The following is a 26,711-nucleotide window of genomic DNA, read 5'->3' on the forward strand; positions in this document are numbered from 1 at the left end:
ATGGAATTATTCAATTCTTTTGATTAATTTAATATTAGTTATTTTTTACAAAAATTCGCAAGATATAAATCTAAAATCTATAACTAATACACTAAAAATTAAAAGGCCTATATTTACCGCGCATTTGCGCGGGAACTACACTAGTTTAGAATATGCTAACAAATTGCGTAATAATGGTCACAATTAATTCGCTATATAACTTCCTATTTTTCAAATTGTTTCCATCTTGCTCTTTAATGTTTGCACTTTTCTTCAATATGCTAACAAATTGCCTTTGAGTTTTTCTTATACATCTCATAAATAACTTCCCACTTTTCTGCTTTCATTCCCAATAGTGACTTGGAATAATCTGTACCTACATAAGTTTACAGGGTGACATTAGGCCAAAAAGTGAGGACATTGATGAGATAACCAACAACATGTGCATTTACATAATCATTCCATACTCTAATTGCAGGGTCACATTACGAGGAAAATTAGACACATTTATTAGATATACAAAATTTGCCTTTAAATAATCTGACCCACTCTAATTCATGGGGTGACATTAACAGTAAAAGTAGAGACATTAATCTGATATACATACGACAACATGTGTCTTTAAATAATCTGTAACTAAAATAGTTGACAGGGTAACATTAATACAAAAAAATATAGACATTCGTTATATTCAAACATATATACTACTGTGAAAGACATATACACAAAAAATCAAGTTAACAATGATCAAACTTTGTACTCCATGAGATGACAACAAAATATTCAGTCATTAACAACATCAATAACTAAAATCTTATTATTTGTTCAAAAGTATTTTAATATATAAACAAGTGAACTCGATAGGGTGACATTGTCTTCATTATGTTCTTTAATCAAAATTTCATAACAACTAAAAATGGAAACAATCTTTGAATTGGATAAAAAAAAAATCGATACAGAGTTTAACAAAAAATAACAACAGTAGGAAAGAAAAATGAACCAAAAAATTGTAACAATCAAAGTAATATTGGTAACAAATACCAAAAAAGTTTCAACAGTACCCATAAAATGTGAATTTACCGAAATTAAAAAGGGAAAAATAAACTAAAATTGGTAATATCAAACTAAAAATGTAAAAATATATCATTAACAATCACCAACAAAGATTCAACAATAGCAATGAAAAGTGAATTCAACAATAACAATAAAAAATATCATTAACAATCACCAACAAAGCTTTTAAACAAATGTCGCAATTGATAATTGGCTTTATGTTACAGTACTCAAGAACTTTCTTAAGCCGATCACCCTGTTGATAGTTTAATTCTATATGTTACCATTTTCTGTTATATGTTCATTAATAATGATCAATTAAACTAAGTTATATTCACAAGTAATAACAAAGTGTACAAGTCCATAAACATAAGGAATCATATTAAACCAAAGTGAAATATAATAGGATATGGAACAAACAAAAAGTAAAACACCCAAACTCCGTAAAAATGGAAAAAAAAATTAATTTAAAACACCAAAAAAATGTTTAATAAACGGTCATTTCAATCTAATATGTTTACATCTAAGTATTACAAGTTATTATATAAATACATTTTTTTGTCAAAATCAACACATATAATACCATTCAGTTTAATTACTTACCATTGTAGTAAGAGCATACAATGACCACACCTAACCAACATGTTTTATACTCAACATACAACTACTTCAGTTCACTATGTTCCCATTTTAGTATATGACGTCGGTATTCCAGTGGTATATGTTACCATTTTTCAATCACTAATAAAGTAATCATCAAACAAAAATAATGTAATAAAAATATGTTACCATTTAGTCAAACAAAGTAACCGTTTTCGGTCAGATTTGATCGCTTCTTTTAGATACATAATATCTTACATAGTGATCAAATATACAAAAAAACCCCAAAAGATTCATTTTCATAACAAGTCTTGCAAACAAAAAATCCCTATTTTTTACCCAAATCCCAAAACTGGAAAAGAACAATTAGAACCCCCAATTTACTTAAGTGTGAGATTGTTCAACTCATTTCTTCCATCAAACATGATTATTCACTAAACATTCTTAAGTTGGAAAAAAAAAAATCAAAAACAAAAGAATGCTAACCGTATTTGATGGTTTCTTCTAGTTACATAATATTTGTAGGTAGATCTTCATACCCGTATTTTACATGATAATGAATTTTTTTGGGATCTTTTAGTAGATTTGATCTTGAAATTATAATTTTTTAAGATGGAAGAAAAAGGTGAAAGATTTGACAGAAAAAAAAATGTATAAGATTGTGGAAAATAGAGAGGAAAGAAGATGAATTTTCTGACTTATGCAAGAACGAAAGAAAGCAAGAGTAGCAATGAAACAGAAGCAAGAGGGAGGGCATTAATGGTGGCATGTGGATTGCAAAAATTGGAATTAAATATATGGGCTAAGTACAATTAGATATTAAAAAAATCTCAATTGTACATCACACTCATAAATGCATGCAGGAAATTGTCGGCTCCTTGTTTAGTTAACCCGATAAGAATATGGGATGTATTTGGCCCGTCGCAAGCTTGCGACGGGTATCTCCTTCACAAGCAAGAATTTGTGCCATTTCAAAAGGTGAAAATTTCTCTCTTTTTCTTCTTCTCATTATCCAGTAATTTAGCTCCTTTTAACCTTCAGGATTTATTCGGTTCCTTTAATTTGGTAGTGCATAGATCTAGTGTTTCTAGTATTTAATTAATGTCAAGTTTTATTTTTTAGTATCTTAATCATGGTTGTTGTTATGTTGTTATGTTGTTATGCCCATTTAACCCAACGTTTGTTAAGCATTCCGAAAATAATCCAACCTTTTGATTTTAACAATAATAATCCAACGTTTGCTTTTGTGTTACAGAAATGTCCCTACATTTTACTTATATTTTGAAAAATAATAATTTAATCATATATTAATCAATCCATTAACTTATTGACCATGTATTTGCATAGGTGTATAAAAAATTATGAAAAAATTATTTAAGAACAATTTGAAACATGGAATAAAAATTTAAGAAATTTTAAACTACTGTTCAAAATCCAAAAGGATGAATGATATGTTTAAAAAATTGTTTGTTTTCTCAAATTCTCGGTTTAAAAAATCAAAAGTATTTCTCGCATTACTCTATTTCTACTAATTTAAAATTTATCTTATTTCTTTTCAAAAAATTATATATTTGTTTTATAAATTAATTTTCCATTAACAAACTAAGAAAATTATAATTTTTTCAGTTTTTTGGTTGTGAGTTTTTTTTATATATGATATCACAAAATAGACTTTAAAGATTTATCAAACTATTTTACAAATATAATTTTTCAATATTTGGTAGAAATTTGTTTAGTTGAGATTTCGGTATATTTATGTGACAAAAATACAAAGGTTGGGTTATTATTGTTTAAGTTAAAAGGTCGAGTTATTTTTGGAAGACTTATCAAAGGTTGGGTTATTTTTGTTAATTTCGTCTTTAAATAATTGTACTTTTAATTATATTTAAGGCAAATTTAACAAAAATAATCTAACCTTTAATCATTCTTCCCACAAGAGCCCAACCTTTTAATGTTAACATAATAATCCAACCTTTTATACAAAGATGAACCACTTATTTAAATAGTTAATTTATTTCTATTTCTATTAAAACTATAAATTCATTTACCCAGTAATCTAAGCCTCATATGAATTAAATATTGAAATTCAATGCACTTTTGTAGATCAGTCCCGAATATCCAATTGAAAATTTGTTTTTTTGGTGTTAGATTAATTTTTGTTGCATGCCACAACTGCAGTACTCAACATCATTTCTGGTGTAATTTTTTATGAAGCAAAATATTTAATTAAAGATGCATGAGATTCGACAATAAATTTTCAATTAAGGTAAAAGTTTTTAAATTTCTTCTCTTCTTTAGGTTGAGTTTTTTTTAAGTTATAAATAATTTTTTTTATTTTGCAGAAACTTTAGAGCAGACAACTTGTTGGTCATTTTCAGAATAGGAGAGTATAAAGTTTGGATTATTATTGTGAACAATAAAAATTTGGGTTATTGGGGAAAGAATAAGTAAAATTGGGTTATTTTTATTAAATTTGCCTATATTTAATGAGTCCTCTTATCCCTTATCTATAAAAGTTGAAGCTAATAAAGCTCTTCTATTGGTCCATGGTTTTTAAGGATTAAAAAGAAAAAAAATAAAGGTAGGACCCCCATGTTCATCCTACACATTTAATTATCCTCTCTCCTATATTTCACTTGATTTTCTTTTCTTTTTCTCCTTTTCAAACTACTGAGTTTACGATATTTTAATTTTAGTTTTAACTTTTTTTATAATTACATATTATACATATATATTTTCCTAAAATGTTAGGAATACATCTGAATGAAAACAATTAAAAAAATTTACAAAATGAATAAATTTACAAATTATTTGTACTGGTTTTCTTATTGATAGGTACCCAAATAACATTCTTATACAAAAAAAAAATGCAAGTCTCGATAAGAATTAAAGCACATTCGTATAATTATAATTCATAATGTTAAGAAATATACAAAATTTAGCAAAATTTGAAGAAGATTCATATAATTATAATGTTAAAAAAAATACACATGGTAAAGATTTTAATGATTATAAAAAAGTATCAACACTAATTTTCTTATTTAAAAAAAAAACCACAAGTCTTACAAAGCATTATTACAAGACAAAAACATTTATTTAGTAATCAGACATCAACAATATCATATTTACAGTTTCAATACCGTCATTTGAATTTAACATTTGAATATGGAAGCTCAATTCATTATATGTGGTTACAATAATAAATAAGAGGCCCGATTAAATTCAATACCGTCTCTATGGACAATTTATATTATTATGATATTGAACACTTATCATCTGTTGTTACGACCCGTGCATTTTTTTGCACGGGTGTAAAACTAGTAGAAATAGAAGAAATAAGCCCAACAAATAGAATTAAACCAAACATTTACCCAATTCTTTCTCCGTCCTTCCTCTAGCCCCGTAGTTTCTTGTTGTTTTAGTTTTGTCTTAATTTGTGATTTGTTGTGGACTTGTATAGTTGTGTTTAGGGTTAGAGAAGATCTCTTTATGGCTAGGTAGGGCCTAAGAGCATCCACAATAGAGATGATGTTATCTTCCTCCTATTTTTCCACTCTTCCTCATTTTCTCTTTCATCAATCACATTTCTCACTATTACCATCCTCTTCCATTATTTTTCCCACAATAGAGAGGAGCCTCTCATATTACCTTTTTACTTTAAATAATCTCAAAATTCTATAAAAGATAAAAATAAAAGAATTATTATGCAAAAAACAAATAATGATTGGTTTGTGGGCACTAGGGCCAATGTAAGCTTTCCTCTGAAACTAGAGGAAGTAAACATCTTCCTCTTGTTAAGAGGATATGTAACATGTGTCTCACAATAGAGAGGATGTACTCTTAGAGAAAAGAGAGTGTTAAGGGGATCTCTCATCCTCTCTATTGTGGGTGCTCTAAGGGTTCTATCCATTTTGTTTTTCCTATAACCATTAGCTTAGTGTGGCCCCATCCATAGTCAACAAGAACATTAAAAAAAAAGGTCCTGATTTTTCAGGTGAATAACTAAGCCACAGAATTTGTATTTCATAGGACCAACTAAGCCACAGAATTTGTTTTTTCATAGGACCATTGTACTCAAAAAATTATCAAACCAATTTTTGCAAGTAGGATGACATTAGTGGCCTTTTATAATCGTGGCTTCTTGATGGAGTATACTGTTTACTTTTAAGCAAATGAAGTATATTTGTACCGAATTTTAAAATAGACCCGACTTAATTTTACCTCAATTCAAAATAACTGAACTCGTAACACGCTTACCGAACTTATTAGGCAAGTCTACAACTCTACGTATAACTATATACTTTATGTACCATTGGCGAAGAAAAATCGAGATCGAGTCAAGACAAAAAAAACATCAAATAACCTATGGGATTTGATTTAATTTTCTTTTTCTTTAATTTCGTGTCATTTTGTCTATTGAATTAGCCACTGTTCTTTTGGACTTTAGTTTAGTTCAGTTTAGCTCTATTAAAGTTAATTCTGTTTAGTTTAGTTCAAATTAGTTATGTTCAATATGATGATTATTATTAGGATTTTTCTAACGTGTGCCTTAAGGGCACACAATAATAACTTAAATATGGTAACATTTGCAAGAGATTCTCACTAATTAAGGTAAAAATGAGTTTATACTTGAATATTTCTTGCCGCCATAAATTCCTTTTTAATGTACGTACTTGCCTACCTTGTTGAGCTAGTACCTTTGTTTATTTTTGCTTGGGTGCTCAATTAGGATTTGTCTCAAATGTTGGAAAATCATGTGAGCTTGGTCTTAATGCTCAAGAAGAAAAATGAAAGAGAAAGATGAAAGAAAAGAAAAAAGATGATGAAAAATGAAAAAAAAATCAAGCAATGAATGAAAAAAAGAAGAGAAAAAGCATTGAAAAAGAAGTATGCATTGAAATGAAAGAAAAGAGAAGAAGGAAAGATGTGAGAAACTCTCATGTATTTTTCATATTTTTGAAGAGATTTCTTATGGTCAAATTGCAAAATTGGGTTAGAATTGGGAATTGAGCATGCTTGCATTTGATTGTTGCTAGCTTGACATTAGCTCCACAATCCATAATTCATTTGTTCTCACTTCTTACCCATTACATATTGCCTTCTTCTTACCTCTTTTTGGCTTCTTTATCATGCTTACATTTGATTGTTTGGCTGACTATTTTTGACATGTTTACCATATTAGATTGCGGGCACATTTTTATAAGTTGAGGATAGTTGAGTGTTTATTCACAAAATTGTTCTTTCGCATACAAAAGAGTTGAGTGCCCCGTGAGAGTCCAAAAGTCGAAAGGTCATGCAAAGGCTTAAGAGGTTCATTTCAAGTTTTTCATGCTACGCCGTCATGTTAATCTCATCCGTGTTTTGCTTTGTCCCTTGCCCATGTTGATTCGGTTTTTTAAATCATTTTGCATAACTTGTTTGGATATTGCAATTGTTGGGACATGGTTTCTTGCTTGAGGACAAGCAAGAGTTTAGCTTGAGGGAGTTTGATAAGTGCACATTTTATATATTTTCATCCCCTATATTAGCTCCATTTTATATGACATTTAGCACTTATCATAGTGTTTTGAGCTAATATTGTTTGTTCTAGTGTATTTGCTTGTCTTAACATGTTTTGTATGATAATTGAGCTTTTTGGAGCTAAAATACTACAAGATGACCCACTAGAGTACAATGGCTAAACAAGACCCAATATTGGACTAGCATGGAGTGTTTGCATGAGTTTTTCATGGAGAAGTTGATGGATTAATGTGTGCAATGCAATTGTGTCAACAAACCAAAGTCAAGCCCAACTCAAAGTCCAAGTCAAAGAGGAAAGAATAGGATTCCAAGCTACCTAGGATGCCAAAGGATTAGGTCTTAAACAGGGTGATTAATCGCTAATTAATCACCCACATAGGATACTCCTAGCAATTAAGAGGGGGTTTAATGGAAACGAGCTGAAAACACACGACCCCGATCGGGGCCGCATGTCCCTAGCTTGTTTACGTTTCACTCCCCTCCCCTATATAAAGGGGAGGCATTTCAAGGCTTAGGGCATCTAATTTTACGTCTCATTTTCTTATATAGCCTTAAGCATTGTAATCTCTCTCAATAGTTTTCATATTAGTTTACAATATTGTTAAGCTTGTAGTTCTTCAAACTTTTATTAGTCCTTAATACATTTTCAAGCATTTGGTTATTTGTTCCTTCCATACAAATTCATCTCTTTTAAGGTATTTCTATTTCTAGTTTATAATTTTACATTTCTATTTAGTTTATGCATAGTTTACAATTAAGTACTTTATTTATATTACATTAGTTTTATTTCTTTTACATGTTATATCACCTAATTTATTTAAATCATATAATCATGCTTAGCATTTCTTGTAATATAGTTTGCAATTTACATTCCAACACGAGTAGCTAAATTTCCTAGTCTAAGGGGAGCCATGCAAAAATCAAATATGTAACATGTTAAAATAAGTTAATAATAATATTGTTCAATTGTTTCTATCACATGTTTGCACCATAATGTTTAATCCTTGTTTAAGGCCTTATTCATAGATTAAGTTTGTTCATTCATTCTAAAAGTCGAGAGGCATGAAATCGAATTAGACAAAGCATGTGTAGTAGGACGACCTAGTCATGGACGAAAGTTTCTCTAGGACCCGGTCTATGGTTGATACTAATGCCGTAAGGTGGGTATCTTTAAGCCTAAGCAATTGACAATGTTTTTAATAACCGAGTTTGACATAATTGTATATTTACCTTTGCATGTGTGACCCGACCCCCCTTAGACTCCTTTTGAATTATATAATTCACACCATAGTTTTTATTAATCAACAAACCAAACCAAAAACGAAATCGATCTTGATAGAAATATTTCCATAGCATTTCACAACGTAATTCCCGTCTCCTTGTGTTCGACCCTTGTTGCTACATTTATTTGTTGTCTAGGAAAATTATCTTTGCATAGATACACGATAAGCTTATCACGGTCCGAGGAGTGTTAAAGCAAACACTTTGATGATTGTCGAATGTGGATAAGAGGGTTATAGGTGGTGTTAATTGGTGGTAATGGTGAGTTATAGAGAGGTTTTTGACTAATAGCTTTAAATTTTACCGTGAAGTACAATAACCAAAGAAAAAAATAGACGGAGGATATGTTAATAATTCATGTGAGGGATATGTTATAATTAATTGATGTGAGGGATATGTTATAATTAAATAAGCTAAGCTAAATTAAATTAAAAAAGTTATCCACTAATGATAATACCATTACTAAAAACGATTAAAATAGTAAAGATGAGAACTTGGACTAAGAACATGAAAGTAAATAACACAAATGGAGATGAGAAAAGCGTAATTCATACCAAACTCGGAAAATAATGTTATAGATGGAGTAGATCTAGAATCGAAATCTGATTAATTAACTAAGTTAACACTATAGTAGACAAAATAAAGAGAGTGAAAAAGGAGAAAAAACCTAAAAAGTGAATTTAAAATGGTAGTAAAGTGACCAGTGAGTGTGACAAAATATGAGAACCCTATCTATCTACATTTTAGATCTCTTCTCATTATATATAAAAAAAAGTATTATTAAAAGGGTAGCAATGTGTCATTTTGGGCCTCATAATAATAATAATAATAATTCTTTTGTATAGGACACAAACTTTTATTCACGACGAGATTATAGAGGCTTTGAATTCATAGGAGATTTTTTTGGTCACTTGATATATACTGCATATGTCTTGTAAGAAAACTCATGTATCCCTTATCTTTTTAGGAATATATGAGACATATATTTCTTGCAAAAAAAACAATAATAATAATAATAATAATAACAAGAGATAATACAGACAAAACAAAAGCATTCACTTGTCTTAAAAAGAAAAAAGAAAGAAAAAAAAGTATTACACATTACTTGATAGATACGATTGAAGACGAGTTATAGGTGGATAAAGGGTTATAGGTGGTGTTAATTGTCAAATGTGGATAAGGGGTTATAGGTGGTGTTAATTGGTGGTAATGGTGAGTTATAAGGAGGTTTTTAACTAATAGCTTTAAATTTTAGCGTGAAGTATAATAACCAAAGAAAACAATAGACGGACGATGTATAATAAAAAAAAGAAAAAAATAGAAAACAGTAATAACAATAATCGTTGCAAAACATTAACAAACATAGCAATATTCGTGGCAAAATATAACAAACCGTGGCAAAAGTTTAGTAAACTAGGTCATATACATAACAATAAATATATTTGACGATATATTTATGATAGACATGTCCGTCACAAACTTGCGACGGGTCAAATACTACTCATGTGAGTAAATGAGACAAAACAGATTACTACTCCCTAAACACTCTGCTTTTGTCTTATCTACTCATAGTATTTAACCCGTCGCAAGCTTGCGACGGATATGACCGTCACAATTTGTGTTTTTTTTAGGATCACCCTTTCAGAGAGGATTATTTCAATGATCATCACAGGCACCCATTAGCCAACTACTTATATTATTCGTCTTAGCGTTCTCCTTACATTGCCATCACAAAAAAGGATTACTGTTTAGGGTACGCAAGGTGCCCTAACTAGTACAAAAATGATTTTTATGCCTATTTGAAGGTCTCTGGCATTATAGTGGAGGATGATATATCCTTTTATCCTTCGTCGTTTACTGATTTGTGGTCTAATGGACGGTCATCCGTGTCAATGCTTCAAAGACCCATAATGACTTTGTTTCCCCTAACAAGTGAAAAATGATGGTGCCACGGATATTCAGATTATTCAATGGAGATTTGAAATACAATTGCAGGAGTGGTTGTGTATTTTTAATTGAATAGTTTTAGTACGGCACACTATCAAAGTTTCCAAGTATAACATATATTTTCAATTCAATTTGGTATTAACATAGACTTTTATTATATTTGTTGTTATTAATTTTTGTTATTGTAATTTATTTTTCAAAGAAACGTCAAATGATTTCGATGAAGGCGAGACTCTAGCGCTACAAAATTCTATCCTAAAAGACCTAGCTGAGGGGGAATCTAAGCTTCATAGCTTTTCTGACTCAAAAAATGTCGTAAATGTAAAAGGTTATAATGTGTATTGATGAATATAATACAAGACTTACACAATGATATATAGATCAATTACAAGAGATAAGGGAGCCTAATTAGTTACATAATTAGAGGAGTGAATCATGAGATATTATATATACTTCCTCCTATTCGCTACAATGTTCCCTCTTTCCCGAAACGGATTATTCAAGTAATGTTCCCCTTTCTTTTTTTGGTAACTTTTACTCTGATTTTATTCATCCCCTCTCCTATCACCAAACCCCACACAACTCTTTTACTCTTATTTTATTACTTTCCTTAATGTTTTGGCCCTACAACTCCTTATTTAACTTCTAATAATTATCCCTCTCTCCTATCATCAACCCCACCAATGTACTTTATTCATTTTTAATAGTATTTCTTAAGTATCGTGTCATAGACAAATGGAAACATTATAGGGAATAGGAGGGAGTACAAAATATAGACAAAATAGGAAGGAGATAATAGGAGAATAATTACTTCCTAATTCTTCTCTTTAGGATTCTCAACATCCCCCGCAAGATGGGCGGCCTTGGAGAGACACCAATCTTGGACATTAGCATGAGAAACCAGGGATGAGGTAATTGTAACACTACGGATCTTCTTTGGAGCCTACTCGACCGAGTAGAGCCTACTCGGCCGAGTAGTGCTCTTAGTGTGTGTTATTTCGGTTCTGCCGAGGAATACTCGGCCGAGTATAGTGAATACTCGACCGAGTATTGGACACTCGGCCGAGTGTTGTTGCACTCGACCGAGTGTCCGGTTTGGCGAAGTTATATTTCGACGGTTTGATTAAGGAGTGATTAGGGTATTTTATATTTCCGCGTCAGTTTCTAATATCACTTTTCACAGCGTTATCAATCCTACGTTACCCTAATCATACCCAAATCATTCCCTAATCATTCCTTTGAGCATTTCGTAGCATCTTTGTGTGGATAATTGCGGTGGTCCTCGAGTATAAGTTCTTGTTGCACTGTTGGTAAGTACATCTTTGTAATTATTGCATCGTTTCGGGTTGCTATACATTTATATGGAAGGGGATGTTGGGAATTGTACAAAGTGTAATTGTGCTGTATGATCATTGTATAGGAGAAGACTTCGTAGAGGAGCCTTTTTGACTGTCCGTGTTGCTTACTGCTGTGATTGCTAAGGTAGGGTTCCCTACTCAGTTTACTGTGCTTTACATGACATGTTGTTGTATTTATCGTTGTCTGTTGATCATCGTAATATGGAGATCGTTGTGACACTGTTGGTGTGAGGGGTTTGAGGTGACAGTAATGTCATGTGATTGTGATTATGGTGGAGTCACTTGCGGGAGTGGCTTCACACCCTAGTTCGCCCTCCGTGGAACCCGCCATGGGAGGGGATGTGCACATTAAGGGACAGGGATAGTTGTCGCTCGTGAGGAGCCGGACTAGGTGGGATCGGCCGGTCACCCATCGGCGGCGAGGATTACCTGTTGCGATGGGTAATCTGGCAGGGCTACACACTTTAGTGTGTAGTCGGATACTATGTGAGACAGGGTGATTGGGAGTGATGATGATCAGACGAGTATTACATTTGTCGTCTTGTTTGTTGCATAATACTGACCCCGTTGTTGTTTGTGGAATCTGCGGTGATCCATTCGGGGATGGTGAGCGGGCTTGACAGTTTTTTGCTAGTGAGAGCTTGGGGATTATCTTGGGAGATTTGCCACCATGAGTCATAGCATCACCGTCGGAGTCTTAGCGAGTTTCTATTATTATTAAGACTTTGAAGTTGTATTTCATTAAACGGTATTTGGTTTTGGATGTTGTAACTTTGTTAATTACACTACTTTAATAAATGTGCTCAGTTCAGACGCTTTTGATATGTACTAACCTCGGGCAACCGAGATGGTAACGCATTCTCATGGTAGGGTGGTCCTGGTAAGGCACCTTGGTATGAGGGGGTGTTACAAAGTGGTATCAGAGCCGAAGATTCCGGCACCTAAACAAATGAATTTAATGAACCTAGGGAGTCTAAATAAAATGAACCCGGGGAGAGTTGTTTGGAGCTACCGCAAAGACTCGGGAGACGTCCCGGAGTCGCACATTGGCCCTTACTAACTCGAGCCGGTAACATGGGGGAAAGTGTGATGAGGACTAGGCTTTGTATGTGCACTTATGTGAAGATACATGTTGGTAAAAGTCGATAGTTGCATATAGGTGTGATGAAGTTCTTAACTGATGTGATGGGATAAGTAATTGATAAAAAGGGTTGTGATTTCAATGTTGGATTTAGCATATGTGCAAATTGGATGTTGATATGATTGCAATATGATGTTAAAGTTTAATATATGCATTACATGCTGACGTGATGTTAACGTGGTTTTAAAATCCTTAAGTAATTGCTGCGGGAACAGTGAGCAGGATAGGGGAATCGTAAACCTTTTATGGCGTAACTCGGCCGAGCAGGGAAAGCACTAGACCGAGTGTGGGGTACTCGGCCGAGTAGCCAAAACTCGACCGAGTGTTGTTTGATAAGAAGTAGCAGTTGCTACTGTTTGTGATTACTCGACCGAGTATGAGAGTATACTCGACCGAGTATAGGTCACTCGGCCGAGTGTTGCTACACTCGACCGAGTGTTCTTTTTGGTGTTTTGGCGTTTGTCTCTGGAGTTGATACTCGACCGAGTATCTTCAAAGGTACTAGACCGAGTTATCAGTACTCGACCGAGTGTGATGTACACTCGGCCGAGTGTTCTTTTGGCGGAGGGATGTTAAACTTTGAGCATGTGTTTACGTTTCTTTCTTTCTTATCAGCTCAAAATGCCGCCCAAAAGAACTCCCGCACAGATCCAAGCTTCGGAGATGTCTATTGATGAGGTTGCTCGCATGATTGAGCAACAAGAGGCTCTCCTTGAAGCTCTCAAAAATGTGGGAAAAGGAAACGAGAAGACGATGGATGCAACCCAGCTTAGCATCAACATTGCTCGTTTCCACCCTCCCACATATGACGGGGTAGGCGAACCAAAGCTGCTAGAGAAGTGGCACCGTGAGATTGAAGCTCTCATGGAAATGGTTAAGTGCCCCGAGGATATGATTGTTGAACAGGTTGTGTACTATCTAAGGGGAGAAGCTGCAGTTTGGTGGCAGAACGTCAAGGAGGATGCTAGAGCTTACTACCAGGAGGAAGGGGCTATTCCGTGGTCTGGGTTGAAGAGTGCTATGAGAGAGCAGTTTGTGCCGGAGCATATCCGCCACAAGATGAGATCCGACTTTGAATCTTTCACTATGTCTGAGGAGATGACGGTCACTGATTACTATCATCGATTTATGGAGCTATCTCGTTATGTGGAAGATTTACAGCTCGGGCAGAGAGGTTTGGCTCTCCGTTTTGAGAGGGGTTTGTCTGCTAAGATCGTGAGTCGTATGCCGGTTGGGGTTGCTACTGACCTCAAGGAAGTGTATCTGAGAGCGGGTCAAGCTGAGAGAATGGTGGATCTCTCAAGGGAGATCGAAGAGAGGACTGCTACAGAAAAGAGGAAGGCTGATAGTGGGAACAACAACCAGCCAACCAACAAGAAAGGAAATTTCAATCATGCTAAGGCTTTCTCTAGTGGACCTGGTTTCTCTGGAGGTTCTCGTGGCTGGGGAAAGAATGGGGGTCGGGCTGTAAGTGACAACACCAACCTTACGTGTTTCAACTGTGGGGGTGTAGGCCACAAAAGGCGAGACTGCACGAGCTACAAGCCCTAACGGTGGTTCGGGAGCTCGATCGGAAATTTCTCTCGGGGCCGACTCGAGTTTTGCTAGTAGCCGACCGGGAGGTTCATGGGGCAACAAAGGTGGACAGGGTAACCGGGCGGTTACAACCGCGGTGGTGGTGGATCTTACCGGCGCCGAATAATAAAGTCACCCAGGATTCGGCGCTAAGCCTAGTACCTCCAATGCTTCAGTTCAAGGTGGAGGACAGAAGAATAGTGGAAAGCTCTTCATGATGGATAAGCAGGAAGCACAGGATGATGCTCATGTAGTTACCGGTACCTTTCTTGTTAATAATGTACCGTCCTTTGTTTTGTTTGATTCCGGGGCTACACATTCGTTTGTGTCTAAAAGTCATGCTGTGTCTATGGGTTTGGGCAATTTTGAGGTTGTAAAAGATGATGTGTTCATACCTTCGGGGGAGTCTGTGTCGTGTCTCAAGTTATATAAGGATATATCTATGGTGATTGGAGGGGTAGATTTACCAGTCAACCTATTAGAGTTTCCTAAGGATGGGTTTGAGGTGATTGTCGGGATGGATTGGCTAGGTAGGTATGATGCCAGGATAGATTGTAGACAGAAGAGAGTGTCTTTAAAGAGTCCCAAGGGTGTTAAGGTGTCCTATAGAGGGTTTGTGGTAAAGCCTAAGTGTAGGTTTATAGCGGTTATGACTTTAAAGTCATGTTTAAGGAAGAAGTGTCCCTTAATCCTTTGTCATGTGAGAGATCACCGAGTAGAGCCGCCGACAACTTCTGAGATTTCCGTGGTGAAAGAATTTGAAGATGTATTTCCTGAAGAAATACCGGGTTTGCCTCCCAAGAGGGATGTCGATTTCAGCGTGGAGCTTAAGCCGGGAACGGGTCCTATATCTAAAGCACCTTATCGTATGGCACCTAAAGAGTTGGCTGAGTTGAAGAAGCAGTTACATGAGTTGTTAGACAAGGGTTATATCAGGCCTAGCGTGTCACCGTGGGGAGCTCCAGTTCTTTTTGTAAAGAAGAAAGATGGGAGTATGAGATTGTGCATTGACTACAGAGAGCTCAATCGGGTTGCAGTGAAGAACAAGTATCCGTTGCCGAGGATTGATGATTTGTTCGATCAGTTAAGTGGAGCTGGTGTATTCTCTAAGATTGATCTCAGGTCGGGGTATCATCAGCTGAGGATAGCAGACGAAGATATTCCTAAAACAGCGTTCCGATCTCGTTATGGTCACTACGAGTATGTAGTGATGCCTTTTGGGTTGACCAATGCGCCAGCAGCTTTTATGGATTTGATGAACCGGATCTTCACACCGTTTTTGGATAGATTTGTGGTTGTTTTCATCGACGATATCCTAGTTTATTCCAAGACCAAGGAAGAGCACGAAGAGCATTTGAGGATAGTCTTGCAGACTTTGAGAGAAAATCAGCTCTATGCCAAGTTATCCAAGTGTGAATTCTGGTTAGAGGAAGTGGCTTTTCTAGGCCATGTCATATCCAAAAAGGGGGTATCTGTGGATCCTAGTAAGATTGAGGCCGTTACCAAGTGGGAATCGCCGAAGAATGTTGCTGAGATTCGGAGTTTCTTAGGCCTTGCCGGCTACTACCGGAGATTTGTGAAGGATTTCTCTACCATAGCACGGCCTATGACGTCCTTGATGAGGAAAGAAGTCAGATTTGTTTGGGATGAGAGTTGTGAAACGGCGTTTCAGACCTTAAAAGAACGCTTGACCACAGCTCCTATCCTAGCCTTGCCAGAGGGTTGTGAGAACTTTGAAGTCTATACCGACGCTTCAAAGAACGGTTTGGGTTGTGTCTTGATGCAGGGAGGGAAAGTGATAGCTTATGCTTCGAGGCAGTTGAAGCAATATGAGGAGAACTATCCTACTCATGATTTGGAGCTGGGTGCAGTTGTGTTCGCTCTTAAAATCTGGAGGCACTACCTTTATGGCGCAACTTTTAAGGTGTTCTCTGATCATAAGAGTCTAAAGTATATCCACACTCAGAAGGAGCTTAACATGCGACAGAGGCGGTGGATGGAGCTGATTGGAGATTATGATATGGAAATCATCTATCACGAGGGTAAAGCTAATGTTGTCGCTGATGCTTTGAGTAGGAAGAGCGTTCATTCGCTATGTACGCTATGTCCTTGTTGAAGTTGAGAGATGAGATGTCTGGAATGGGGATCTTTATGATTCGAGAGGGGAATACCATCGGGGATTTGACGATCGAGCCCGAGTTGTATGAAAACATCAAAAGTAAGCAAGAGCTTGATCCTAAGATCCGGAGTGGAAGTCAAAGGTAGGGAGTGGAGCGACTTCCTGGTTCTCTATACATCCGGATGGGAGTGTTCGTTTTGATGGGAGATGGTGTGTTCCTGACGATGCAGAGTTGAGGAGAATGATCTTGTCTGAGGCTCATTGCACTCCTTATTCAGTTCACCCGGGTGGTGATAAGCTTTACAGAGACCTTAAGAGGACTTTTTGGTGGCCGAACATGAAGAGAGACGTAGCTGAGTTTGTGGCTAGATGTTTGACCTGTCAAAGGGTCAAAGGTGAACAAAGGAGACCTCAAGGTAAGATTCAGTCTCTGACAGTGCCTGAGTGGAAGTGGGAGTCGATCTCCATGGACTTTATTGTGGGGTTACCTAGGTCACAGCAAGGTAACAACATGATTTGGGTGATTGTGGATCGGCTAACCAAATCAGCCCATTTCGTCCCCATGAAGGATACTTGGTCTAAGATGCAGCTTGCTTTGGGTTACCGAAAGCATGTGGTTCGGTTGCATGGTATTCCGAAAGATATTGTTTCCGATCGTGATGCGAGGTTCATATCAAAGTTTTGGCAAGAACTGCAAGAGTTGATGGGTACAACTTTGAAGATGAGTACAGCTTTTCATCCGGCAACCGATGGTCAGACAGAACGGACCATCAAGACCTTAGAAGACATGCTAAGGGCATGTGTTATGGACTTTGGAGGCAGTTGGGAAGACAGACTTGATTTGATCGAGTTTTCATACAATAATAGTTATCATACAAGCATTGGGATGGCACCTTTTGAAGCCTTGTATGGCCGGAAATGCCGAAGTCCAGTTTGTTGGGATGATAGTTCCGAGACAGTGGTCTTAGGGCCACAATTGGTTCAAGATATGGTCGAACAAATCCAGTTGATTCGCCAAAAGATGAGAGCAGCTCAAGATCGTCAGAAGAGCTACGCCGACTTACACCGCAGGGACATTGAGTTCGCGGTAGGTGACAAAGTGCTTTTGAAAGTGTCACCTATGCGAGGTGTGATGAGGTTTGGGAAGAAGGGTAAGTTAAGCCAAAAGTTTATAGGCCCTTATGAAATTCTGGACCGTGTTGGCGAGGTAGCCTACAGGTTAGCTTTGCCACCAGCTTTGGATAGAGTGCATAATGTGTTTCATGTGTCTCAACTCCGGAAATATGTGAGTGATCCGTCGCACATCCTTGAGATGGAGAACATCGAACTTGATGAATCTTTGTCCTATGCTGAGAAACCTAAGGAGATTCTTGATCGCAAGGTTCGTAAGACCCGGAATGGTGAGACGGTCTTACTCAAAGTCCTTTGGTCTAATCATAATGTGGAGGAAGCCACATGGGAACCCGAGGAAGCTATGCGAGACCGCTTTCCTAACCTTTTTGATCAGGTATGTTTGGTTACGGGGATGTAACCGTTGTCTTTTTAGGGGGGTAAGAGATGGTCGCGATAGTGTTTTGTGTTTTCTTTGCTTTGTTTGATTAGTGTCGGGAGATGCGTTTTGGGTAACTTGTTGTGATGCTTGTGTAGTTCCTTGGAGTTATCTCATGTGATTATTAGAGTCTTGTGTCGTGGTGTTGTGTTTGTGTGTAGTAGAGTGTGAACTTCGGGACGAAGTTCTTTTTAGGGGGAAAGATTGTAACACTACGGATCTTCTTTGGAGCCTACTCGACCGAGTAGAGCCTACTCGGCCGAGTAGTGCTCTTAGTGTGTGTTATTTCGGTTCTGCCGAGGAATACTCGGCCGAGTATAGTGAATACTCGACCGAGTATTGGACACTCGGCCGAGTGTTGTTGCACTCGACCGAGTGTCCGGTTTGGCGAAGTTATATTTCGACGGTTTGATTAAGGAATGATTAGGGTATTTTATATTTCCGCGTCAGTTTCTAATATCACTTTTCACAGCGTTATCAATCCTACGTTACCCTAATCATACCCAAATCATTCCCTAATCATTCCTTTGAGCATTTCGTAGCATCTTTGTGTGGATAATTGCGGTGGTCCTCGAGTATAAGTTCTTGTTGCACTGTTGGTAAGTACATCTTTGTAATTATTGCATCGTTTCGGGTTGCTATACATTTATATGGAAGGGGATGTTGGGAATTGTACAAAGTGTAATTGTGTTGTATGATCATTGTATAGGAGAAGACTTCGTAGAGGAGCCTTTTTTACTGTCCGTGTTGCTTACTGCTGTGATTGCTAAGGTAGGGTTCCCTACTCAGTTTACTGTGCTTTACATGACATGTTGTTGTATTTATCGTTGTCTGTTGATCATCGTAATATGGAGATCGTTGTGACACTGTTGGTGTGAGGGGTTTGAGGTGACAGTAATGTCATGTGATTGTGATTATGGTGGAGTCACTTGCGGGAGTGGCTTCACACCCTAGTTCGCCCTCCGTGGAACCCGCCACGGGAGGGGATGTGCACATTAAGGGACAGGGATAGTTGTCGCTCGTGAGGAGCTGGACTAGGTGGGATCGGCTGCGGTCACCCACTGGCGGCGAGGATTACCTGTTGCGATGGGTAATCTGGCAGGGCTACACACTTTAGTGTGTAGTCGGATACTATGTGAGACAGGGTGATTGGGAGTGATGATGATCAGACGAGTATTACATTTGTCGTCTTGTTTGTTGCATAATACTGACCCCGTTGTTGTTTGTGGAATCTGCGGTGATCCATTCGGGGATGGTGAGCAGGCTTGACAGGTTTTGCTAGTGAGAGCTTGGGGATTATCTTGGGAGATTTGCCACCATGAGTCATAGCATCACCGTCGGAGTCTTAGCGAGTTTCTATTATTATTAAGACTTTGAAGTTGTATTTCATTAAACGGTATTTGGTTTTGGATGTTGTAACTTTGTTAATTACACTACTTTAATAAATGTGCTCAGTTCAGACGCTTTTGATATGTACTAACCTCGGGCAACCGAGATGGTAACGCATTCTCATGGTAGGGTGGTCCTGGTAAGGCACCTTGGTATGAGGAGGTGTTACAGTAATGGTTTCGTGAGCGCATCTGCTAGTTCATCATCGTTGACAATGGGAACGAGTCTGAGGGACCCTGCTTGAACCTTTTCACGGATGAAATGATAGTCAAAAGCTACGTGTTTCATCTTTGAGTGGATGACCGAATTGGCACTGAAGTTCGTAACACCAAGATTGTCATAATAGATCACAGGAGGTGAAGGGAGAGTAACATGAAGCTCAGTTAGCAAGTTGTCGAGCCAAGTGAGTTCAACAACAGTGTTGGAAATAGAGCGATACTCAGCTTCAGTGGAGGAACGAGCGACAGTGCGTTGTTTCTTAGAGGTCCACGAGATTAGTGTCTTACCAAGATAGACAATGTAGGCAAGGAGATAATAGGAGAATAATTAGTTCCTAATTCTTCTGCTCAGGATTCTCAACAGTAAATTGGGTAAAGGATATCAGTGTTAAAGCTCCACCTCCTAAGTTACTTGAGATTGTCAGGTATATTTTTTCTTTTATAGTTGAGTATACTGAGTATTATGACAAAGCCTTGGAAATTGTTTATTACTCTCTTTCATCCAAATCAAAGGTAACACTTACTTTGGACCATCCAAATTCTAAACCAAACTACCCATTCCAAACCCCTCATTATGTAGCGTAAAAAATATAATAAAGGTATTAAAGTCAAACAAAACTGTTCACTACTTTTACGACTTTAATATTAGTTCAAAGTTGTTTTTCATGGAGATCAGAGTAAAGTTAAGGGATTAAATAAAAATGTGAACGAAGTGTGTAATAAAAAATGTGAGGGTAAAATTGTGCTTAATAAAAATGTAATGATTGGAGAAATTGAAGGGTAAACTGAGTAGGGAAATCCTACCTTTTCACAATCCAAGCACACACAAGCAATCAATAGTAATTCTCCATGACACCGTCACCTACACACAATAATCACATACCATCACTATAAATCATTCCCCCAAATTAATCCAAATCAATAATTAGGGCAAAACCCTAAAAGACAACCTATTAACTGATTACAAAGAACTAGAGACTTACCAACGAATTCGGGACAAAAGACGGAAGTGTAGACTTGTGATTGATCAATTAGCCTTGAGAGTGATTAGGGTGATTAGAGGAGTGAAGAATGTAGTTTAAGTTTTGATAGAATGAATAGTAATTGTTAAACGAAGTTTGTATATAATCTCTAATCACCTTAATCAAACCGCGGAAATTAACCCCGTCAGACCGGATACTCGGTCGGGTACATGGAGTACTCGGCCGAGTTCTACACTACTCGGCCAAGTGTTCCTGGACAATAGCCTGACCAGAAAACACACGACGCTCTACTCGGCCGAGTTAGTCCTATTCGGCCAAGTAACAAGACCCAGAAAACCATGGTATTACAGTCTTCCTTCCTTAAAACGAACTTCGTCCTCGAAGTTCAAACCCATACCTACATAGCATACATACATGCCACTCAACCAACCAATATCACTCAATTCTCATCCTACATCCTCGACGCTAACTCAATCAACAACGCCCATCTCAAGAATGTAGCTCACAACATAAAATCAACCATAGAATAACTCATCTAACTCCGTAATACTATCGAATACCAACAACATAAGTTTTGCCAACTCTGTCTTACTTCCATAACGCTCACTAGCAAACTCAATACCAAGACAATCCACTAAACAAGATCAACCACCAAAACGGAATGTTACATTAACTACTTTTCCTCTACATGATGTGTCTACAACTTCAAGTGTGGTGTGATTAACTCCATATTTGAAGCTCTTGGTAAGAGTTTTTGACCCTTTGACACAAATGACAACATAACTAAGAAATCAATGTTTGAGTGTTATTTGATCACGGTTTTACATTACTCATGAGCAGGTGTTGAATCTTACAGTGGCGTCGACTTTGGCAATAAAAAACTTCGGTTTCCTCCAGTTTATTGTATCCTATTTTCCGCGAGTGACCCAGACGACGACAAGGTAACAGGGACCATCTTTATCCCAAAATTCAAAATGAGATCTTATGGAGTTTAATTTATTTTTATCCTTTCCCGAATCAAACGCCCCCTAAGACTCATGTATTATCCTTAGATTTTACCTCAGACTTGCATGAGTTGTGTCTTTAGACTCGAATCGATTGGGTCTAGGGATAAAGATAGTCTACTAAAAATTTATTGTATTGGAGCTCTATGATATTGTGGCTTGAGTTATTTCTCTACGTTTCTCATAATTGTCACGAGTTTATTGATTATTGTTTTGGTTAGATCACTAATACTCTAAAATCTAAAAATTGCAGTATTTTGGCCACCGCCGACATGATCACCCGTACCGATAACAACTACGACCATATAGTAGTTCCCCCCAAAATCACAAAATCAGCTCAAACAAGGTAGTTCTGTCTAGTCCATCATTAAGAAGCGTAGCCTTTCATGCAATGCGACTTAGAAGGGGAATCAGGATGCTCTGATTGCTGATAAAGGTATGTATTAAGTACTCTTTTTGTTGGTCTAACTCTTAAAAGGAAATATGATCCAAGAATTATATTTCATATTTGTATGATGTACTTCCAGGGGAGGATGGGGTATTATGCTGACTAACGCAAGTTATTCTGAAACCCTTCAGGTGGGATGTGACGTTTTGCTGGCGCATGGGCTGTAGGATGGATGACGACACCCACAACGCACATACACGGTTCAAGCCACCACCACAAATCCCATGTTCAAAGCGCCATGGTCAGGTCAATAGTGGTCAATTAAGCGTGGTGGGTCCACAGTCAGGGTCAAGGCGAGTCAAAGACGGGCCAACTATAATACGGTCAGGGTCAAGGTGAAACCGTCTTACAATTCCGTCTCACTAGTTGTCTCTCAAATCTCCTTTTTCCCTCTCTTAATATGTGAGTTGTGTTTTTGTGAAATAAAGACCTCGGTGGTATATGATGTAGGTATATATACTAGTCTTTAAGGAAGTTTCTAGGTAGTTTTCTCATAATATTAAATTGATAAAATATGGAAGACCAATCCATCTACCCTTTGTATTCCTTAGTCGGCCATACTCGGCCATTCAACCTCTTTTTTTTAGTTATTTATTACTCTTATTCTTATTTTACAATATCATCATAATATAAATTTATTCTTCTTATAAAAAGGTTTTTTTTATATAATACCCCCGTGTTTTTTTGTTTTCCACATGGTACCCCTTCACTTATTGAAACATATATAGTACCCTTAACTTTCTTTATAAATAACTAACCGTGACCCTGTCTCTATTTTCTGTTAACGTAGACCGTTGGTTGATGATATTGCTTTGGTTTTTCCTTTCCTTTTTTAAGATTAAAAGCATAATTAACCGCTAATTATATCTAAATCTACAATTAACACTCTTAATTCCCTAAAAAAAATCCCCAAAACATCTCCCCTCACCACCAGCACTCCACCATCTGCCACCCAACATCCACCATATCTCCATCTAACCGTATTTCCCTACCTAACACCACATAAGCTCCCTCTCCACACCATAAGCCACCTAATAGCCACATACCCCTCTCTCACCCTATTATCCACCATGACAGCCTAACCCCCTTACCCCCCTTGCCAAGCCGTCAACTATAAACAACTTTTATGGTTTAGGAAGGTGGAGATTGTATAACAACTCTGATGATAGTGCGATAAGATTGAGGCACCGTAGGCGGTGACTCTCTAGAGTCGTAGGTGGGGTGCGCTTTGGGTGAGCAAAAGGGTGGTGTTAAAGACTTACGATTGTACGAGGTGTGTGACGAGAGTGGGGTGAAATCAGTGGTGTGGTTGTGTGGTGATGCCTCAAAGTCAAGTGTGTGCTTGTAGGTGGTGGTTTCTGTTTTGCGGTGATGGTAGTCGTAGGTTTTGGTGGTAAAAGGATGAGCGTGGTTAAAAGAGGATTAAGGTTAAAATAAGGGATAAAGAGGTAAACACAAGCCATAAAATCTATGCATCATTCACGCAACACCATGTAAGTTAAAAACGCAGCCATATATGCATCCACTTCAGCAACTAACGGAGCAAACTGACGGAAGATAATGTTAGGGTCACTGCTAGTTGCTTATAGAAATGGTTAGGGATACCACATATATTTTAAAAAGTAAGGGGTGTCACATAGAAAATGAAAAAATATAAGGGTACTATGTAGAAAAACTCTAAAATATAATATGCCTTGTAAAATATATAATATATTTTAAAAATGTCATATAAAATTCCGGGTATTACATTTGTGATCTTTATCATAATACTTCTAACAAATAAAAAAAATATACATATCATACCTGGTAATGTCAGTATAAGCAGGAGGTATGTCAGTGATAGCGATGCCCTTGACCCAACTAACAAGATTTTTTGAATCAGAATAGTTATAGAGCTTAGTTTTCCCTTCTGCAAGAGCTCTTAAGAGTTTGTAACATTGAATTGCGAAGAGCCATCGCCTCTCTTTCATGCACATAAGTTGTGAATTCCTGGAAAAAAAAAGTTCAATAAAAAAAATATAATCAAAAATATATGTTAATAGAAATTTAAATTATTACATACCCCAGTACTATTAAAGTGTATCTTTTGAAGCCCAATGGATAATAACCTGTTGCTCCTATAGTTTTACCCTTTGATCCATTGAATAATCAGAGAAGTCATAACACCATCCTCCTCCAAACATGAGTCGCGGAACCAAGGTCATTATTGGTCTTTTAAGTGGTACAATACCTTGGTCTTTTAAGTGGCACAACAGGTGTTACACTGTTAATTAACTAAGTTTTTGTCTTATACGACAATTAAATATTTTTTCATATGAGCGTGAAAATCTTTTTTATACGGCTTAGGGCACCTTTGTACTCTAAACAATAATCATGTATAGAGATGGTATGGAGAGGAGCAACACCGTAGCTCCCATAGAGCTTAGACAATTCTGACGTGTGATGTTTATAGTAATAGTCTTTTTCAATGACTTATCATACAAAAAAATATTAAGGTGCTGTTTGACTTTTTTTTAATCTAAAAAAGTTTTTTCTTTTTAAAATGAGTTTATTTACAAGCTACTTTTTGGAAAAGTAAATTGGTTTGATAATTTTTTTTGGATACAATGGTCCTATGAAATACAAATCCCGTGGATTAGTTCATTTCCCCGGAAAAATTAGGACCCTTTTTTTATGTTCTTGTTGACTATCAATGGGTCACACTGAGCTAATTGTCAGAGAAAAAACAAAATGAATCGAACCCCCATAAACCCTACATAGCTACGAATAGATCTTCCCTAATCCTACATACAATTATACAAGTCCGCAATAAATCACAAGTTATGACAAAATTAAAACAACAAGAAGCCGCTCATGGGCTCATATATTTATGTTATGTATATGTTCACAATATATTACATTTTTGCCACAAATTATTAGTATTTTGTCATGAATATTGTTATGTTTATTAGTACTTTGCCACGAATATTGGTATTATTGTTGTTGTCTTCAATTTTTTTATTTTTTTTTATTATACTTCCTCTATCTCGATTTTTTTTAACTTTTTATTGTGTTTTCATTAAAGACGGTTGAGTTATGTATTTATTTCAACCTAAAAGAGGTTTTTACTTTCTTTTTTTGTTTAATACTCCCTGCATTCAACTCTACACTACACATAAGGATTTTGCACAAGTTTTAAGGAAGAAATAAGAAAGTATTAAAGGTACAAGTAGATGATAAAGTAGGTGCTTTATTAGGCTAAAAATCTAGGGTATTATCCATAAGATTAACACTTAATCATTCCACAAAAAAGTAGAAGGGCAAAATAACCCAACAAATAATACAAACTTTTGAAAGTCTCACCATTTGCTTATTACACTTTGTATTTCCCCCCAAATTACATAAAATCAGTGGGCAAACAATCCCACACGAGTTGCTCTATAAAAAGAACTATTCTAAACCATATTCAACATCCAAGAGCATAAGAACAAATTATCACGAGTTACGATTAACATTTCAGATTAACCCAAACCTTTATGGGGATAAAGTGACTCATATGTTTTGTATAATGAATAATTGGATCGTAACTCGTAAGCATTAGTCATTTAGACAATTGACAGCATTTTTAGGCTTTCGATCTTAGGTCGGAGTTTACCAATTCAATTAATTAATTATGCGCATTAATCAACTAATCGCTATTAACTGCTACAATTAACAACACAGATTCATATTCATAGCAGATCTAATAAACTAATTAGGACCGTCTTATTATCATGATTCCCCTAAGTCCTAGCAAAGGGAATTAGTTTTGCATATTTAAATTTACGATAGCAATAACAAGAATAATGATCGATTTAAAAATAACGAATAACTGATAAGAATAATTAAACATAAAACAATAATAATAAAAGAGAAAGAACGGAAATAAACTAAGAGAGAATAAAGAGGAATAAAGAAAATTGATTACCGAAAAGAATAAAGTAAAGAGAAAGGTTACTAGTTTTCTAGATCCAAAAGTTTGGGAGAAAGTAACGTAGGAAGTGTTTACAGTGTGTAAAACGTACCCTAAAATTGTTTACAATCTTTTTCTTAAATACTCAAAAGAAATAACAATTAATAGCTAAATGGGCCAAAATAAAAAGAGCAAAAATCCGGCCAAAAACAGATACCAGTCGATCGACTGACAATCCCTGTCGATCGACTAAAACATAGAATTCAAGTTTATGTTGGACTCTCACGGGTCGCCCATCACTCATTTAAAGAACATAGTGAGTATATTGTAAGATAGAAAGAATGAAATCACTCACCTAACTGCGACCTATAAGAACACGCATGCAATCTAACATCATAATTACCTCTACCGACCGTACATACGCATTCCAACCAAACTGGACCAAGACTCATGCCGAGGACTTACATATAATGTGAGGTGAGGTAAATGGGTGAAAAGGGGCAAAATAAATTTGGATATGTGGAGGTAAAACCAAGCTAGTATAACCGTATCCAAATAATAAACTCATCCCGCCTTCCAAACCCAACTTGAGAGAATTAAGAACAATGCCAACGCG

The 26,711-nt window shown here is 36.5% G+C and overlaps 1 long non-coding RNA gene across 1 annotated transcript; it reads right to left on the minus strand.

The window, feature by feature from the left end:
* On the minus strand, positions 1-26,209 carry LOC141597440 (uncharacterized). The gene is made up of 4 exons (XR_012522781.1): positions 26,111-26,209; positions 23,968-24,153; positions 20,534-20,591; positions 1-355 (listed from the first exon to the last, which is right to left on the minus strand). It is a non-coding gene; the product is annotated as an uncharacterized LOC141597440 (long non-coding RNA).
* Between the last annotated feature and the right edge of the window lie 502 nt (positions 26,210-26,711).

The sequence above is a fragment of the Silene latifolia genome, chromosome 8 (assembly GCF_048544455.1).
Source record: "Silene latifolia isolate original U9 population chromosome 8, ASM4854445v1, whole genome shotgun sequence".
Lineage (NCBI taxonomy): Eukaryota > Viridiplantae > Streptophyta > Magnoliopsida > Caryophyllales > Caryophyllaceae > Silene > Silene latifolia.